The sequence below is a fragment of the Pipistrellus hanaki genome (genome assembly GCF_964339955.1).
Source record: "Pipistrellus hanaki genome assembly, chromosome: 2".
Taxonomy (NCBI): domain Eukaryota; kingdom Metazoa; phylum Chordata; class Mammalia; order Chiroptera; family Vespertilionidae; genus Pipistrellus; species Pipistrellus hanaki.
The window spans coordinates 7,526,660-7,545,474 of NC_140504.1; the positions used below are offsets into that span (position 1 = coordinate 7,526,660).

Below are 18,815 nucleotides of genomic sequence, written 5' to 3' on the forward strand. Positions count from 1 at the left end.
GAGACTGCAAAGGGCTCCCAGCAGAAGTGTCAGAGTGGTAAGTGGGTGTTTGGGGAGCAGGGACTGCCTGTGGAGGAGGGGCAGGCTTAGAGATGCCCCCTGCTGTCCTGGCGAGGGAGGCCTGGCTGAAAGTGTTGCTTCACACACACTCCTGTGGGTCTTTTGGGGGTGACTGCTGGCCACAAGGAGTTTTGGTTTTTATGATATGAATATACAGTTGGCATTTTTCCCTCAAGGGAAATACTCCCGAATGAAGTGCACACGTTCTAAGTATGCAGTCAGATAACAGGGTTGAACTGAAGAGACTTATCTAACAGGGTTAGTGTGAAGATGAGTGCGGTAGGTGAGGTTGGATTGACTTCCTCAGGACTTTTCTGTTATCAGTGACCCTTTGCATTTCTAATATTTGTGTCATTTGTGATTTCTTTAGAGGAGGGTTCGGTTTCATGTTGGCTTTTTAAGTATAAAAGATGGACGGCCTGCTTCCTCCATTATCATCACCTGCACCTGATTGATGGCCTATCTGCTGTCTCGCAGCCTTGGCGGTTCTCAGATCACAATCAATTGAAATATTTTAAAGGAGACAACCCATAAGAGTTAGCCCTAAGGAAATACTGAAAAATTTTTTGGACATTGTGCAAATAAAAACATTGTGTTGTTTCTATGCTCTCTATCAAACTTCTTTCATCCCCATATGCCTAAGGGGGTAGTTTCAAGAGCCAGCCTTCTTTATGAAAACATAGGGGCCCAATGCATAAAATACATGCGAGAGTGGGCCTTCCTTTCTGCTGCTGCAGGCACTGGCTTTTCTCTGGCACCTGGGACCCGGGCTTCCCTCGAAGCTCTAGCTTCGTCCGGAAGGTCACCCGGAAGGATGTTTGGTCTAATTAGCATATTATGCTTTTATTATTAGAGGAGATAGGGACTTGTGGGGAGACACGGGACTGAAAATGGGATCACCTGTCCTCAGAGGTGCCAAGCAGCTCGCACTGTCCAGGTCTTCTGAACCTGTTGGCTGAGCTCTTTCCTCGTACGCCCCTGGGTAGGGATGGGGGCAAAAGTCACTCCTTTGCTTTCTTGGTCTGCTTTGCTAGTGATACTGTTGTCTCTGGTTTGTGAAATAACTGTGGAGGATATAAAAAACCTGGTGTAGAAATTCCTTTGTGAGAAAGCACTGCCTCGATGTCATTTCACGTTTTAGGAGTCTTTGCTTCTCAACTTGTTGATGAAGATGTTCGTTGAATCTGAAGCATTATCAATAAGATTTTGAGCTTTCAAAGCTTTTTGTGTTTTTTTGTTTGTTTGTTTGTTTGTTTTTTCCTTTTCCACAGCAGTATTAATTCCTTTCTATATGGAAAATGAATGGGGCAGCCCGGCCAGTGTGGCTCAATGGTTGAGCTCGACCTATGAACTAGGAGGTCATGGTTCTATTCCCTGTCAGGACACATGCCCAGATTTCAGGCTTGATCCCCAGTGTGGTGTGTGCAGGAGGCAGTGGATCAATGATTCTCTCTCATCATTGATGTTTCTATCTTTTCCTTCTTCTCTAAAACCATTAAAAACATATTTTAAGAAAAGAAAATGTTTATGGCAGAATAAATTTCTGGGTGTTTTTTTGTCCTCCTGCCCACCACCTGGACTCCCACAGCAGGAGCAGGTGCTGCCTTTGTGGACCTCAAGGAAGAGCAGGGAGCAGAAGTTGCACAAAACAGCTCTGTCTGCAGGGGGGGCTGCCCGGGCAGGGGGCCACCCTGTGGGAGACCACAGCCCCAGGGAGTCAGTGATAAAAACAACTCAGATCTTGATAGCAACAAAAAATGTATATTAAACATCATTCATAACTTTCATATACACAACAGATAATCAGAGATATTATGGAGGAGACAGCTCCATTTACAATAGCAACAATGAAGATGAAGTAGTTAGGGATAATTGTAATAAGTGTTCAAAACTTAAGCAAATAACATTTTTAAAAATGTTCGAGAAAGACACCAGGGTAGCCTTGAGCAGAAGGAAGGGTATCTTTATTCTTGGCTAAGATGTGGTAGCATCATTAAGATGTCAGTTTTCTCTAAGTTACTTACAAATACTAACAACAAGCCCGGCTGGTGTGGCTCAGTGGTTGAGTGTCAGCCTCTGAACCAGGAGGTCACGGTGATTCCTGGTCAGAGCACATGCCCAGGTTTCGGGCTTGATCCCCAGTGTGGCACATGCAGGAGGCAGCTGTTCAATGATTCTCTCTCATCATTGATATTTCTATTTATCTCTCCCTCTCCCTTCCCTCTGAAATCAATAAAAATACAAACACAAGAGTTTTTTTTTATTTGTTTGTTTGTTTGTTTGTTTTTCCTCTTTTGGACTGGACATGTTGATTATAAAATTGATGCAGTGAGAACAAACATGGGTGAATCCCTAGAAAACTCCGCAGAGGAAGGGCTGAGAAGCGGAGACAGCCTGCAGACAGTGACACGTGTGGTAAATAAAGTCTCTACAGCCACGTGACCCAGAGCCCCATGGGAGTTCAGAATGGGCCCAAATCAGGTGGAATTCCAGTACCTGATTCAGATGCCACCTCACATTGCTGGGTTAAGATCAGCTTTTTAATCAGGATTTGGGACAGCAGCACCCAATCTGTAACAGACGTTAGATTTCTGCCTTCCACCTTGTACAATCGTGCTTCAGGGGGGTCAGAGAGCCAGATGTAAAAGATGGATCTAGCCAAGTGTTAGAAACAGTTAAATATTTTGTGGGGGTCAGTGGTTACCCCCCAAGATCCTGTAGGAAAATAGGCAAAGGACATGGACAAACAGACACACATGTGCACACATACCCACACAGCCTTTCCCTGAGACACCATTTCTCACGTCAGATTGGCAGAAACTCCAGAACTCTTTTGAGGGCTGTAACTGTTCCCTCGCGCTGAGTTGGAAAGGATGAGTTAAATGCAGCTGGTGGGCCTTTCCAGCTCCCCAGAGCACGAAGCCTATGCTTGCTCATTTCTGAGCTCACTCACAGTGTGCCTTGAAATTGGCTGCAATGACACCTCTGCCCCCCCCGCCCCCCCCCCCCCCCCCGCCCCATTTCCTAGGTCCTGGGTGCTCACCCCGTAGAGTCAGTGGCACTTGGAAACCTGTGTGCACAGAGCAGATCCTCTGATTCCAGGGCTCCAGGCCGCTTCTGTTCCCTCCACACACACGCCTCACCCACAGCTGGGCTGAGGGGTTTCTCATCTACTGCTTGTTCCCTTAGGGTGGCTAGGTGGTGATTATGGATCTCACACTTGGTGTCAGAGAGGAGGAGGATCAGGGGAAGGCCAGTGCTCTGTTGGCGCTGGCCTTGGGGTCACGGTCACCAGGCCCTCCATGGGCTGGGTCAGCGGCCAGCCTGCCCTCAACAGAAGTTGAGCCATGCGCACAGCCTGGAGAGCGTTGGCCTCCTCGCTTGAGTCTGTCTCTGGAATTTGAACCGAAGAAGTCAGACGGGGATGAGGAAACACACAGACGAGGAGATGGAGACAGCAGAGCGGCCCGCAGGGCCAACTTCATGCTCAGGACTGTGCCAGAACCTTCCGTTCCGAGCCACAGGCCTGGCCCCCAGCCTCCACCTCACAGCAGACACCCTCTGCGGACAGTACACTGTGTTCTCTGCTCCTGGGTTCTATTAAAGGCTGACTTGTTTATTTGATTTAAAAACGAATTTTATGGCTTTCAATGTGGACTTAAGCCATCCTCCGCTTGGATGGCTTCTGCACAGAGATGACAATGGCACAGGGGACGATGAAACAGAATGAGTGTTGGTGCTGCTGCCAGGTGTCCTGGGCCCAGGGCAGCACGGGGGCCAGTCCCTTCCTGGCTGGGAACTGCTCTCTCACTGGATGATGGCTGGGCAGGAGGCCCCGTGTCGGTCCTGCTGGTGCCAGTGGGCTCCCGAGGCCTCGGTTCTCATTTAGGCGGGGAGGAGGCAGCTTGGCCTCAGGTGGGTCACAGCAGTCCTGCCCGAGGAGACGACACCAGGTGTGGTCAGTGCCCGGCCCCCGGTGGGGCCTGATACTGCAGTGCTTAAGGTTTGCTCACTTTGACTACCAGATCCCCTCCTCCCCATTGAGCTCCATGCACTCAGACCCCTTTCCTGACTGCCCCCAGCCTCTCCTCTGCTGACCAGGCCCATCAGGAGTATTTCTGTGTAAGAGAAAGCCGGTCATTGAGAAGTGTTAGGGGCCTGACTGGCAAGCACCCACCTTTCTCCTGCCTCCACTGTGACTCTTACGCCATTTAATCGTGGACAGGGCGTAGCATCTTGAGCCTTGAGGCCTGGCCACCTGCATGGCCGCGGTGGTGGCTGTGGGAGGGACAGCACAGGGCCACTCACAGGTTGCTGGTACACTGATGGAGGTGGGAGCTCAGGTCCTGGGCAGGGTGGTGCGCAGCTCCTACCTTCCCTGCATGTGGCATCGTTTCTCACACCTCTCTCTGTTATAAAACTGTGTGTCAGTGTAGAAAATTCAGACCATAGACACAAGGAAAGGAAAACAGGAGTTGTCTCGGCAGTCAGATAACCTCTGTAGCCATCTTGGGGTGGTAACCTCACACATGCACACACGCAGCTGGGCACACAGGCTGGCATTCGAGGGTTCACGGTGCACTTTTTACCTGCGATCCCAGTCACTCTTCAGCCACAGGGACTGGGCATTGCTGGTCTCCTGCTCTGGCTTATAGCAGGAAGACTGGGCAGCTGCCTGAGCTGGCACAGATCTTGCTGGAACTGGCCAGTCACATGTGAGTTCACATGTGAGTCATGGACTGCGCAGCTCCTACTGTGCACATGTGTATGCATGCAGGTGTGGGTATGGGCATGTGTGCCCACATGTAAAGATCGCACTCCTGCTCCCTACTGGACAGGGCTCCCTCCTGGCGTGTACACACTGGTGAAGAGTTGGTGGGTGAACACGGTATTTTTAACCCGAAACAACCTTTTGGTTGTTTCCAGGTTTGCTGTGAAGACCAGTGTTTCGGGATAACTTTTAATATGTTTTTGGGATAAGTGACAGAAAAGCCAACTCAAACTAGCTTAAGCAAAAATAGTTTGTTTGCTCCTGACGTTTTCTTTGGAATTCCACAGTAGGCCGTGCCATGTATGAAGTAGTCTGTCGCTATGTAATTTCCAGATGTGCTGTGAGCACTTTCTCTATTTTCCTGTCTTTATAGATATTTAGTGGAAAGCTGAGGGCAGCTGTGCAGTTATAGCTGGTCTCTTGGAAGCCAAATGCGAGCATGTATTTCTACTCAGCACCCTTTTTCTGAAAAGTTCAGGCCGCTCTTATTTTTAACTTCCTGCTCTATTAGCTAGTGCCGGGAGAAGCTCAAATTAGTCAGTTTGCTTTGTATTTATTTTTACTTGACCTTTTCTCATCCAAATTTTGAGAAGAAAATGTGAGATTCTTTTCTCTGCATAATTTTCCTCCCTGACAAGCAGCCACTTTCAGTAACAGGCTCTGGAAGAGGTGGGACTAACCTCAGGGTGCGTGGCTGGCATTTTCCATTCATGCAACAAACTTTAAAACGTCCATCTGTTTATTCTATGAAGTAACTATTAATTCCTTTTTCAGCAGTTTTGGGAAACGGTACATATCTTCCCCAAGTAATGGTGTGTTTCCCAGACAGCTCGGCCCGTTTCCAAAGCAGAGGGACGTGGGGCAGGGCGCGTGTGCGGAGCGTTTCGTTGGAGAGCCAGATGACGCAAGAGTGGGGAGGGATGGTTTACTATTTGGGTGTTTTTTCTTCAGTAACTGGACTAAATACTTGTCACTGATAGGAATCTAATTTCATTTCTAGGAGATTAAACTGCTCACCCATGGCTGTGTGAGGAGGAATAATTGGGGTATATGTGAGCCCCAGTTGTCCCTTTGGAGAGTGTAACAGTCAGGAGGTGCTAGCATTTATTGCACCTGTAACGTTTCTAGTTGCAGTTGCTATCTGGATTAATTTACTCTGAATAGGTCATTCATTTTTGCCATTATTATTTATTTTTTTTTTTTAAATATATTTTTTATTGATTTTGTACAGAGAGGAAGGGAGAGAGATAGAGAGTTAGAAACATCGATGAGAGAGAGTCATCGATCAGCTGCCTCTTGCACACCCCCTACTGGGGATATGCCCACAACCAAGGTATATGCCCTTGACCGGAATTGAACCCGGGACCTTTCAGTCCCCAAGCCGATGCTCTATCCATTGAGCCAAACCGGTTTCGGCCATTTTTGCCATTATTTTAAAAGGCAATAAATACGCATATTAAACCAAATCCCATGGGCAGTGATATGACAGCAGTTTCCTATCCTGCCTATTCACAATGGCAAGCCAGCCCCCCTTCCTCCCCCCCAGGTTTTGTTCTTCCGGAAACGCCTGTGCTGAGAACTCTGTCCCCAATGAGCGTCTTGAGACACGGCGTCCCCTGGAGGTGACGATGCTCATGCCTCCTCAGGTCCCTCCTGCTCTTACTCGTTCCTCTTCGAGCTCAGTATCTGCCTGTGGTGCGGCTGGGGTGGGTCTGCCTTCCCGCTCTGTTGTTTGAACTCAGTGTTTGAACTCAGTGAATATATATATATATATATATATATATATATATACACACACACACACACACACACACACACACACACGTATACATATATACATATACACACATACACATATGTATACACACACACACACACACACACATATATATATATATGATATATGATATATGTATATTAGAGGCCCGGGTGCATGAATTTGTGCATGGGTGGGGTCCAACCAGCCTGGCTAGAGGGAGGGTTGGCTGGCCTGCCTGCTGGTCGAACTCCTGGTCGAGGGGACAATTTGTATATTTGCCATTTATTATATAGGATATATACTGAGTGGCCAGATTATTATACGTTCAGAGATCATAATGATCTGATCACTTAGTGTATAAATGCATTCTAATAATGCGTTTTTGTATTTGTTTTCTTTTGTTCAACATTATATCTGTGAGGCTCCCTGTGGGGTTGGACTTTATGTTACTGCTCTGTAATATTCCACTGTTTGACCACATCATATATGTATTCAATCTACTGATGGATATTTAGGTATTTGGGGTAATTATGAGTAAAACTGCCATGACCATTCAGATACACATTTTTGTATAAGAAAGTGCAGGCCTTTGCAGGGTGGCCACAGAAGCGTGTATCTCCATGCCGGCGGACAGTGCTAGGCCACGGTGGGCAGATGCTCCGGGCACCCTCAACACGGGCACCGATTGTCTTCTTACCCCTTGCCATTCTGTGGGTGCTCATGGTGTTTCCCTGCAGTTCCAATTTCTATTTCCCCCAACTGCTAACGGTTGAGCACTGCCTCTTTGGAAGCGCTTCTTAAAGAGCCCAGCTAAAATCTCGGTCACCAGGGAAGGAAATGGGTGTGGGGACAATGCTCTCCACCACAGCTTGTGCCATGCCTACATCTTTTTTTGTTTTTTAAACCCCCCCCTCCCCCCAATAAGTTAAAGAAATTGGCTCATCTCTGAATTCTACCTCCGGTGTCTTTTCTGGAGTTACCTGGTTTATTTTGTTTTTAAGAAGGCGTAAAGATCTTATAGCCTTAGTTATGGCAAGTTCCCCACGTGTGGCAAGTTCCCTGGAGACACGTGGAGGCTTTTGGCAGCCTCTGCCTGCTCCGTCCCTGGGGACTTCCACAGGCTCCTGTCCTCCAGCTCCCGGCATCTGGGCGAGGGCTGGGCCTTGTGCTGGGAATCCAGCTCTACTCTCCCCGTTTGTCCCAGTGAAGAGCTGCTCCTAAGATGAGAGATTCTGTTCTAATGCAGCCGGGCGGAAATACGGAGGCGGGTCCTCCTGTGGGTCCGGCTGGTGTGAGGTGGAAGGATGAGCCCCAGCCCCTCTCTCCCCTCCAGGTCAGGGACACAGGCTGTTAAAGTAGATGACATGCAATTTACTGCTTGAACGGGGACATTTTTTTAGAGTGAAAGGGCCTGTGATTAGTAATGAACTGGCTGTCCTGGCCGGAACGGGTCATGACCCCAGTGTTACGATCCCAGTCTGAGAGCGTCCCCGGGGAGTGAAGGATGAACTATGAGTTGTAAGGGGCCGAGGGTGTCCACTGAGCCACAATCCAGAGGGGGCTTAAGGGGGTATGTGTGTGTCTCCTGCGGCACTGTGGAGAGGGGGCCGCTGGGCCGTGGGAAGATGAGTGGACTTGGAAGAGGAATGTCTAAGTATTTCACACCTCACCTTTTGACTGTGTTTAGTTTATTCACCTGTGAAGAGGGGAACCTTGTACTGGCCTTGCTTAAATGCCTCCCCTGGGGCTATTTGGGAGAGGAAATTGTAATGATAAAACTTAAAAATATTGTATAGAATGTTAATTATTCATCTTGCCCTCAGCTCTTCCCTTGTCTCCTCTTTTATTTTTTTTATCCTCACCTGAGGATATGATTATTGATTTGAGAAAGAGAGGAAGGGAGAGAGAGAGAGAAAAAAAAACATTAATGTAAGAGAAACAGCAATTACCGTATTTTTCGGACCATAAGACGCACCAGACCATAAGACGCACCAGTTTTTAGAGAAGAGAAATGAAGAAAAAAAGATTCTGAAACAAATAGTGTCCTAAAATATTTTATGTGCATTAAAACCCAACATCACAGTCATAAACACATGTAATCAACCCTGTAAAGTAAACAGCAGCATTTAAAACCATTTTAGAGCCGGGCAAGCAAACAGAGACCACACAGAGCCGGGCAAGTAAAAAAACTTTTTTTTTACAGTATATGTGTAGGCTATATTTGGACCATAAGACGCAGGGACTTTCCCCCCCCACTTCTGGGGGGAAAAAAGTGCGTCTTATGGTCCGAAAAATACGGTAGTTATCTCCTGTATGGACCCTAGCTGGGGTCTGAATTCTAGGTGTGTGCCCTGACCGGGAATGTACAGGACAGCATTCCAACCAGCTCAGCCCTGCCAGGCGCCTTGTCTCCCTGTAGTGGGTGCTGAGAAGGGCAAATGGCTGCAGATCTTGGTCTCTTAAGACTGTTCTCCTCGTTCTGTCAGGGAGGCGCCCAAGACAGATTTGTCTCAGACCGCGCTGACTCAGAGGGCTCTGCCTGCAGGAGCAGCTGAGTTCTTTAATATCAGTCACTGTGTAATTGAACTCCTTGCCATTGACACAGTTATAGCCCAATTAGCCATCCTTGGCACGTGCAAAAAACAACTTAGCCACTTCATACATTTTCCAAAGATTTCAAATTGCAAGTCACAGTTGGCTTCTACTTTTGTAAGCAATCCACTGTTATGATTAGTCAGTCATATACACACATCACATTTAGGAAGATTGATAGTTAGTTAAGTAGTTAAAAGCACTTTAAACACCGCTGAAGCACCAGAATTCTTTTATAAATCGAAGAGAACCATGATGGAGCACAGTGGTGACATGCAGTGCTCTCTCAGTGAATATTGGCATTGGAGACATGGCTCCAAGTAGCCAGAGGGTACCTGTTAGCTACGTTTTTTTTTTTTGTTTTTTTTTAGACAGGGGCTCGGCCTGCGGGCACTTGTGCTGGGAATCTTGGTTTTCTTGGGTCCGACCCTTACAGCCTCTGAGATCAGACACACAGATAAAACAACAATCATGGGAAGGAAACGTCATTTATCAGGTATCATCTGGGGCCAAACAGTATTTTGAACTTAGTTCTATTCCTTCATCCCAAAAATGCAAAAAACACTTTTTTTTTTTTTTAAATGATCTCATCTGTTGGTGGTCAGGAGACAGAGTGAGTGATGTCAGGGTGTCCCTTGTCACCTATTAAAGCTCTGGGGCCCTGTTGGTGTGGCTCAGTGGACAGAGTGTTGGCCCACAGACTGAAGGGTCGCAGGTTTGGTTCTGACCAAGGGCACGTACCTCAGTAGCAGGCTTGATCCCCAGCCCCAGTCAGGGTGCATGCAGGAGGCAACCAATCCATGTGTCTCTCTCACATCGATGTTTCTCCCTCCCTGTCTCTCCTCCTCCATTCCACTCTCTCTAAAAATCAACGTGAAAAACAAATAAACAAACATATCCCCGGGTGAGGATTAACATAATAAAATTGTGATTTATATATGACTTATGTAATCCAATAACTTACTAGTTATAATGAGTGCACCTTAGTCTGTCCTGTGGATACCCTTCAGTTTCTAAAAAGTCCCCATTGGATGAGGGCGCCCTTAATTCCACTATTTAAAGTAGCGGCCGAGGCAATACCAGACATGGTGTACAGCATCATTAGGGAGTGTGAGCTGAGGTAAAGACTCCCTCTCCCTTCTCCTCTCCCCAGACAGACGGTTTCCAGTCCACATCTTCTCCCCCTTCGTCTTCATTCTTCTTGTTGTCGTCACCATAACTTCAAGTCACACTTCTGTTTGTTAGTTCGTGTGGGGACTTGAGAAATGCTGCCTCTCCCCTCTTGGTCTTTGTGAGTTATATTTTGAGATTTATATTGACAAGATTGGAAACATTTGTAGTCTGTTTCCCATCTATCATTAGGCTTTCTGTGCTTTTTTTTTTATAGTTTAGTTTTAAAATGTTAACACATGCAACGTAATATTTATAGTGTCATGGTAATGTAAATATACTTCACTGCAGAACCAAGTAGTGTGCCTGGAGAAGGCAGAACGTGTAATTCTGTATCACAGATCCCTCATCCAGGAGAAAAGGGTGTCTGGAACGACTGGAACTCTCAGCTTCTGTTCAGGTTGCTCTGCAGTTCCAGTTGCTCCGGCTCCCACCCTGTCTCATGTCCCACCATGTCCCATCATGTCCCACCGTGTCTAATGTCCTCCCCACGCCTCATGTCCCACGGTGTCTCCTGTCCCACCCTGTCTCATGTCCCACCATGTCCCACCACGTCTCATGTCCCCCCCATGCCTCACGTCCCACCATATCCCACCGTGTCTCCTGTCCCACCCTGTCTCATGTTCCACCATGTCCCATCATGTCCCACCACGTCTCATGTCCCACCTCACCTTATGTCCCACTGTATCTCATGTCCCCCCCGCGCCTCACGTCCCACCATATCCCACCGTGTCTCCTATCCCACCGTGTCTCATGTCCCACTGCGTCTCCTGTCCCACCGTGTCTGTTTCTTGGATTCTGTTTTTGTTTTGTTGAAGCACCTCCTTAACCACTTCTTCACGGAGTGTGTGGCTCACAGACTTCTTGGTCTCCTCACGCAGTGGTCAGCATGCAGGCCTTTTATCCCCATCCTTAATTGGTAATTTGGCTGGGTCTAGAATTTTAGACCCTATAATTTCCCCTGGGAACTCAGAAAACATTCTCTGTGATTTTCCGGAGTCTACAAGAAGTCAGATGCCAGCTCCATCCTGTTCTTTTGCAGGTAAATCTCTCTGCTTTGTCCTCTCCCTCCTGTGGCTGATGGTTTCATTAGGAATGACCCTTTGCCTGACCTGCTTCTCGTCCAGGCCCCCAGGACCATGCTGAGATCCCCCCTGGAAAAACCTCTGACCATCTCGGAGAGTTTGTTCTCAAGTTTCAGCCTAGAAGTCCTGTCATGGCCCCTGTTCTTGGGGGAATCCCTGTCCCTCCCCACCCCCCCAATCCATCACTGCCATTTCCACTGCTCTTCAGATCACCCTGATGTCATCTGCTTTATGCCTCAGCCACGCAGGCCAGCACCTTTGTCTGCTGCTCAGCCCCCTTTGTAATTTTGCAGCACTGTTATAATTCATTCACTGCCAAAAATGACCTTTTCTGCCACTCTGATGGGTTCTTGGGAAGAAAAGAAAGAAGATATATACTTTATCACCATTTTCCATTAAAGCCTTTATAGAGCGCTCTTAGCCACAGCATTCTGTACCTTGAACATCTCTAACCATGTGGTTCTTTATTTCCAGTGGAAAAACCGCTCAACATTATCAAACAATTGGGGGACATTAAACGAGCCAGCTCCAGTAAATTTGTCAGCAGCTTATACAAAATTCTTTATGGGACTTCATTTTATATTATGTCAGAACATTCCATGTACTTAAAAAGAACTGGTAATTTTGCTACACTTACCTTGATAGTATATTTGCAAGTTAGTTAAATGACACATACTCTGAGTAGGCTCTTTGCCAATAAATGGAAAGGTCCTACCTCACAGAAATGGAGGAGGGATCTGTGCATCTGTTTCTAGTAAGGTTGAAGATAATTTATGATGCTGTTAAGTTTAGTTTTTTTTAAAAAAAATCATGGTTCAAATGAGGGTGAAATTTTCATCACTGTACACACAAACAATCCATAGGAAACTAATGTGAGACGATGAAACAAAACTAACAGTATAATTGTACAAACAAGAATGGTAGGCGATCCTGGGCTCCTAACAAGGGTCAGGGGTGCTCCCTCTCTTTGCTCTCTGAGCAGTGGGAGGTCTCTGTTCCCACACGCCACTTGCTCTTCTCTTTGTTCTTTTTGTTCCGGTTCTCTCTCCACGATAGCGCACTTCTCCTGTGTCTTTCAGGATTTTTCCTAGTGAGGGTCGCGGCTGGCAGCTTCTCGGCTGTGACTTGTTTGAAAACATCTTTACTTACTGTCACCGTGAAGAGGTTTTTGTTGGGTCTAGCTTTCTGGTGGGCACGGTTGGGCTCTCACTGCCCCCTGCCGACTCTCCCAGCTGCTCCTTCAGTTTGCCAGGGAAGGTTTGTCAACTCCCAAGTTGAAGGAACAGGAGTCAGAACAATTGAAAACTGCCCTCTTCTACCATTTTTTTCCCCCTCTTGATTTTATCATGTTGGTTGTCAAATTCTATCTGGCCCTTCACGAAGCCTGGATCCTCAGAGTCGCCCAGGCTTGGTTCATTCCTCCACCTGGACTGTCAGTCACCGAGTCCCGCCCCCACACCTCCGAGATACCTGATGTTTCCAGTCTCTGCCCTCCCCCTGGCCCCAGAGGACTTCGCAGCCTCTGATCTCAGCCCTCTGGCCAGTGCCCACAGAGCCCTCAGAGCTGCCTTGCTGAACACAGGCTGGGTTTTCTTTCTTACCAACATTTGTCTTGTCCGTGGTGCCTTCTCCCAGGAGGCCTTCCACCCTCCCTCTCACCAGGCATCTCAGCCCAGGGCCATCTCTCTACCTTCCGTACCCCAGCCTCATGACTGGCCCATTCTCATCTGCTCGCTGGTACCTGCTGGCTTCCCTCCTTGGGTGGTGGGTACCCGTCCTTAGGACTAATTAAGCACTTGGAAGCCACTATGAGAAGTTGGGGAGAAAGCTTCTTTGTCTAAGCATCCTTCAAGCAATTGGTTATTTGCTGTTGTTCACTTGTCTTGAGCATATCAAGCCTCTGTATCTTGGAGTAATTGGTGTCTCTAACCATCAGAATCTGCTCCTTTGAAATCTTTGTTTAACTCATGTAATCGATTTATGCAGCTACAAGGTAGAAAATGAGAGTACTTATTTTTTTTGGCAGAGTGAAGCCTTAATTTCCAATCTAATTAAATTATAATGATAAATATCACTTTAGAAGGAAACACAATTGCTTCATTTAATCAGTGTGATTATTACCAGCACAGCCAATCCATCCAGCGCTGAGTGACACGTTTATTTTAGTACAGCTAGTTCTGTGCTTGCTATTAGTGCGAGGCGTGCTACATCTTACACAGCCCCTATTTTACCAGCATGGCTGTGGCATTTGGATTTCCTAGTGTTAGGACAGTGGCCTGCAAACTCATTAGTCAACAGAGCGGCAAACTGACCACTGTGTTTGCCGATCACTGTGTTAGGAAGTAGTTAGATGTTGTGGAAACTCCTCGGCTTGGTAAGTGGGGGGTCACACTATTTTCAAGGGGGCTGTCCTGAGCTCAGGAGCACTCAGCAGGAGAAGACTCCGGAAAGGCGTGGGGCTGAGTCGCCTGCCCCAGTGTGTCAGGAACTGGAGTCACAGAACTGCACATCGGTGGGCCTTTCTGTTTGTCCCATCTGATACCTCTGGTTCCCCCTTTCAGATTTTCCTGTGGCCTCACTTCCTGCCCTTTTTACCTGCGGATCAGGCATTGAGAAGGAGCAGGATCTAGCTCTGAGCCTTGTTACTGACTTGCTTCCTGTCCTCAGACCACAGCTTCGTGCTGCTTCCTCCCCACCTTCTCTCTCCTTCTCTTTTGCGAAGAAGACAAAGCCTGCCCTGTCCTGACTTTTCTCACACTCTTGCCGCCCTCTGCACCTGCAGTGTTAGCTGTTGTCCACCACGGTTGGCTGGTGGCCCTTGTCGGTTTTCATGTGGTTAATTGCATAGCAACTCCTTGGCCCCATCACTGTTGGGATGGTCCTAGTGGGGTCCTGCCCACGGTGCCGGTGAGTCCAAGCAGTCACAGCCGGGAGGTGGGGAAGGCCTTGGAAAGCAGTCATTTCTCACCCACGAGGACCAGTAGTTGTGGCAGGGGCCCCGGTGGCCTGGGTGGATATCCTGATGGCTGGTCTGTCCGCACAGTAGGGGCTCCTGCCCACTCAGACCCACCTCATCTGCACTCCAGCCTCAGTCTCCAGGGCCCACCAAGGTACCCTCTGGTTCCTGCCTTCCATGTTAGCGCACAGGTCTGCCCTAGGATTTCCCTTCATTTGGATGTCAGTTTGTTTTTAAAAAAGAAAATGTAGTTTTACTTATATAGGTTTTGGAAGTGTATTAGCATGTGGAAACGTTCTCTTTCGTAACTTGCAGGTTGAAACCATTCTTATCCAGAGAGGGAATGGCATGTAGACCTCCATTCACAGCCTTGTGGTGCCTGTGCGTGGAGAGACCGTGGCTCCTCTGCCTGGGCAGCAGGGGGCGGGAGCGGTTCTGTCTGCACTCACACACGCTCACCTTGCAGGAGGGAAGCTCACACGGGCGGTGCCTGTGGCCGCATTCCTTGGCCTGTGGCTTGGTGCCTGTTGGCTCTAGTGTGTTGGGAGCAGAAATGAATTGTGAATGTTCCCCGTGCATCTGCCTGCCCTGGCAGGTAGGGTGAAGGCATGATCGATAATTGTGTATCAGCTTTAAAGAATCATAAGAACACATTAAAAATAATTTACACTCGTATTCAAAAAGGAGATTTTTAATTGAGAGTTTATTATCAGAGCTCTCATCTGAAAGGGTGAAGGAGTATCTAAGATTGAGTTACGTTCACGCAAACAATTGAACCTTTTTATTGCACAGAGTGAAGTCTCTCCAGGTGGGCGTGGAGACCTTGAGAAGCAGCCGAAGAAACCTGGCCAAGCGCATGTTCCGATGACCTCAGCCCCACACGCACTGACGGAGGCCCGGCCCCAGGATCAGAGCCGACACAGGAACTGAACTCACTCCAAGGTAGGTCAGGACCTGCAGACATTGCCAACATTCGCTTGTAAAAATGACTTCTGTTTGATGTGAAGCGATCACACCTTCTCACGTGGGCTTTCTTGACTCACTCCCAGCAGAGGTGGTTGTTGCCAGGGATCCCTCTGCGATCCCCACTGGTGCCCTCGGCCCCTGCCGGCTGGAGCCCTGCTGCCCTCAGAGACTTTTGGCCCTGGAGCCGTCTCTGGCCTCAGGGTACCGTATAAGGGTTGGTATTGTCTTCAGCCTCTTACCATAAATCAGTTTCTTTGAGGTGATTAGAATAAAATGTCCTTAGTTCTTATTTCTGGTGTCTGTTATGAGATTCACCATATGCTTTTGAAAGAAGTCACACACATATTTGGGGAGTGAAGATGTACCCGTGTCTGACCACTGGGGTGAGTTTGTGGCTTGAAAGGCCCTGCTGATTATTTCTGAGTCAGGAAAGGTCAGGAATGTAGGGTAACTGGTTCCTAGGGAGACGTGTACCAGAGTTTCTGCTTGATCCTCAGCTGACGCCTTTCTTTGGCACCCATGCAGTAAGAGCTTGGGGGGAGGGGGAGGGGAGAGTGGAGGGGAGAAGGGGGGAGGGCGGCATCAGGGTGACTTTGTCCATGGCTTGTGCCCCTGAGTGGGGTTTATCTTCAGCCATAGATCTTCTTTTATTTGGTCGTGATACGAAATCAGCTCCTCTGTAGCTTTATTTACTGAAAGCTAGGATCCCTGGGCTGGCGGGGTGTGAAGGGGACCTGTGCCTAGCGCTGCAGAGTGAAGTGTAGGTGTGACCACCCACATGTGACAGGCTGCAGGTGTGAACGATGGCATGCATGATGCTGCTTATGTAAGTATTTTTATGCAAGTATTTTTATTTAGTGTAAACAGGCATTGGAGAAACGAAGTATTTATAATCTTTTGCACAAATAAATTGTCCTTAAAGCCATAGAAAAAAAATAATCAGGCCAAAGGAGCTCTCCAAAGCACATGCTGAGAAGGCGAAGGAGAGGGCTGCAGCTAAGACGTCACAGCATTCGAGTCAGGTCTCCTGACTGCGCGCTAACCCGTGACTGCACAATACAAGGCTTGTGCTTCTTCTTGTTTTCCACAAAAGGAGCTAATTTTGGCAACAAATAGTCGGATATATATGCTTTTCTCTTTTCAGGGTGGCTTAAAATAAACTAAATAAGCATGAATTTTTTGGCTAAAAACCATATTTACTAGTTGAAGCCCTCATCTCCATAGCCCCACGTGCCATCCATCTCTCCGGACCCCCGGGCATGTCTGTCAGGGGCGCTGAAGGCGTGCAGCCTCCTATTCAACGTCGGGCACAGATGCCGCGCTTGCCTTGCTTATTCCTTGAAAAGACTGAAGTTGTTTCTGTGTCTTCACACGTGAGGGTGTCCCCGAGGTTGGGGCACCTTGGGGTGGACTTGGGCATTCCTGTGGTGTTGACCCAACTGTACACATTCGGAGAGGGGCCCAAGGGAGCCTGGACTCCATCGCAGCCCTCTCCGTGCGTCTCATTGCCACCACAGCATTGTTTTTCTAACAATGACTCTTTAGCTCCTCCTTTTATTCTGAAATTCGTAGAAGATACTGCTTTATACACATATAACTATAATTTTTAAAAGCGCTATACTGCCCAAGCGTCATAAAAGGGAAATTAAGAATTCATACTAAAATAATGTTTGGGTCACCATGTAAAAGCTCAGGCACCGCTGCTCTGAAAGGCCACTGTGACGGGCACCTGTGAAGACAGGTGGCGCCAGGTGCTGGGTGACAACCAGAGCCATGCCTCAGAGCTGGTGGTGGCTCGCGGATTAGCTCCGAAAGAAACAGTGCAGCCCCCTTCTCCTCACGGTGGTTACATCTCTGGAATGTGAGTGTGTGTGGAAAGTATCGGGTTGTATGTAAAAGTAGGGTCTGGGCATGGGGATGGGGAACCCCTTTCACCTACACGTTGTCCTTCATGGTGGGGCAGTGTTTCGCTTCTGGACATCTAGCTTGTCCCACATAGTGCCCTCTGCCCACAAGGTGCCTGGAGACCCCACCCTGTAGTGTGCAGGCCCTTCCACACATGGCTACCGTGAGCACCACTGCCACCCACCACAGCCACGTGCTGGTGGCCATGGGCTGGGGGAGCTAGTCAACAAGCACCCACATGGAGCATAGAAACCCAATCGCCTATACCGTGTTGGGTACATGTGCTGTTCTTAGGAGTCTGTGGGTAATGTTCTTCTGGCTGTTTTGTGTCTGGTCGTGACTAAACAGAAGATAATGGGTGCAGATACCTTCAGACTGATGCAAAAAAAAAAAAAAAAAAAAAAAAACAAACAAACAAAGAGGTTGGTTTGTAGGTGCAGGAAAGTCTGGCATTCTCCCCCCCTTGCTTTTTTTCAGTTTCTCTGAAGGCATCCGCCGCAGAAGGCGCTTGTGGAAGCACAACAGCGCCCTCTCGTGGACCTTCCTATGCTCCTGATGTGCGATAGTTCATGCCACCCGTCAACCCAGACCAGCAGCCCTGTACCACCACTGGCCATGAGCACGCCTGCCTGGTTTTACAGCCACGGGTGACCTCAGATGTGGGCAAGAGCGTTCGATGTGGCCTCTCCATCATTCCCTCACATTGTGATGAGGAGAGATCTGTGGACACCATTCTAGAAGGAAAAGGCACTGAGTTACTGGAGGGAGGCGGGGTTACTTGTATCACTGGCACTTCCCAGGCAGGCACCTGTGGCCTCAACATGAGCGTCTGGCGGGCTCAGGGTTGTGGTGTCTGCTGGTGCTGTGGCAGCAGTGGGGAGACAGGTAGCCTGTTCTGGAGGCAGAGGCGGCGAGCTTCATGGGGTGAGCTGGAGCTGAGTCTTAAAAGAAAAGCCTGTTATCCGGGCAGTCACTTGGGGAGGTGGGCACACGACAGGAGGGGCTGCGGAGCAAGGGTGAGGCAGGAGACGGCTGCAGTAACTTGGTGGTCTTGTTCTTGAGAAGATCCCCAGGAGCTGTCACGTGACACTTCTGTCTTCATCCCAATGGACTTACCTTTAGTCATGTGACATGGCTGGCTGTAAGGTGACTGGAAATGTGGGTGCTCTGCCTGGAGAAAGAAGGAAGGATGTTGGTTCACAGATGGCAGTCCCTGCCGAATGCCCCGTATCTAAAATATATACCCGCTCTTTTTTTATTTATAAGTTTTAGACATCAGCGGATGACTTTTAGCTCAGATAGAGGAGGACTTAGCTCAGTTACACTTCTTCTGCCTTCTCCTCTCTTCCTGTGTCAGTCAGGAGTGCTTTCGGCTGAAAGTAACAGAAAACATGACCTACCATGGCTTAAACAGCAGGGGACTTATTTCTTCATTTGTTTCATTAAGAGTAGCATAAAGGTCAGTTTTTACTAGTGTTGAATTAGAGCACAACCATGTCAGAAATCTGGACCAGTGTCTCTGCAGTTCCCGTTACCTTTCCCTTATGGTTG

The 18,815-nt window shown here is 48.3% G+C and overlaps 1 protein-coding gene across 7 annotated transcripts in view; it reads left to right on the forward strand.

Moving 5' to 3' along the window:
• ADARB1 (adenosine deaminase RNA specific B1) overlaps window positions 1–18,815 on the forward strand; it is a 98,558-nt gene that overhangs the window by 26,458 nt on the left and 53,285 nt on the right. For all 7 annotated transcript variants that reach the window (XM_084873745.1, XM_084873740.1, XM_084873746.1 and 4 more), the window contains one exon: window positions 15,186–15,335. The gene's annotated coding sequence lies outside the window, so the exon portion shown is untranslated. The remainder of the gene's footprint in view (window positions 1–15,185; window positions 15,336–18,815) is intronic.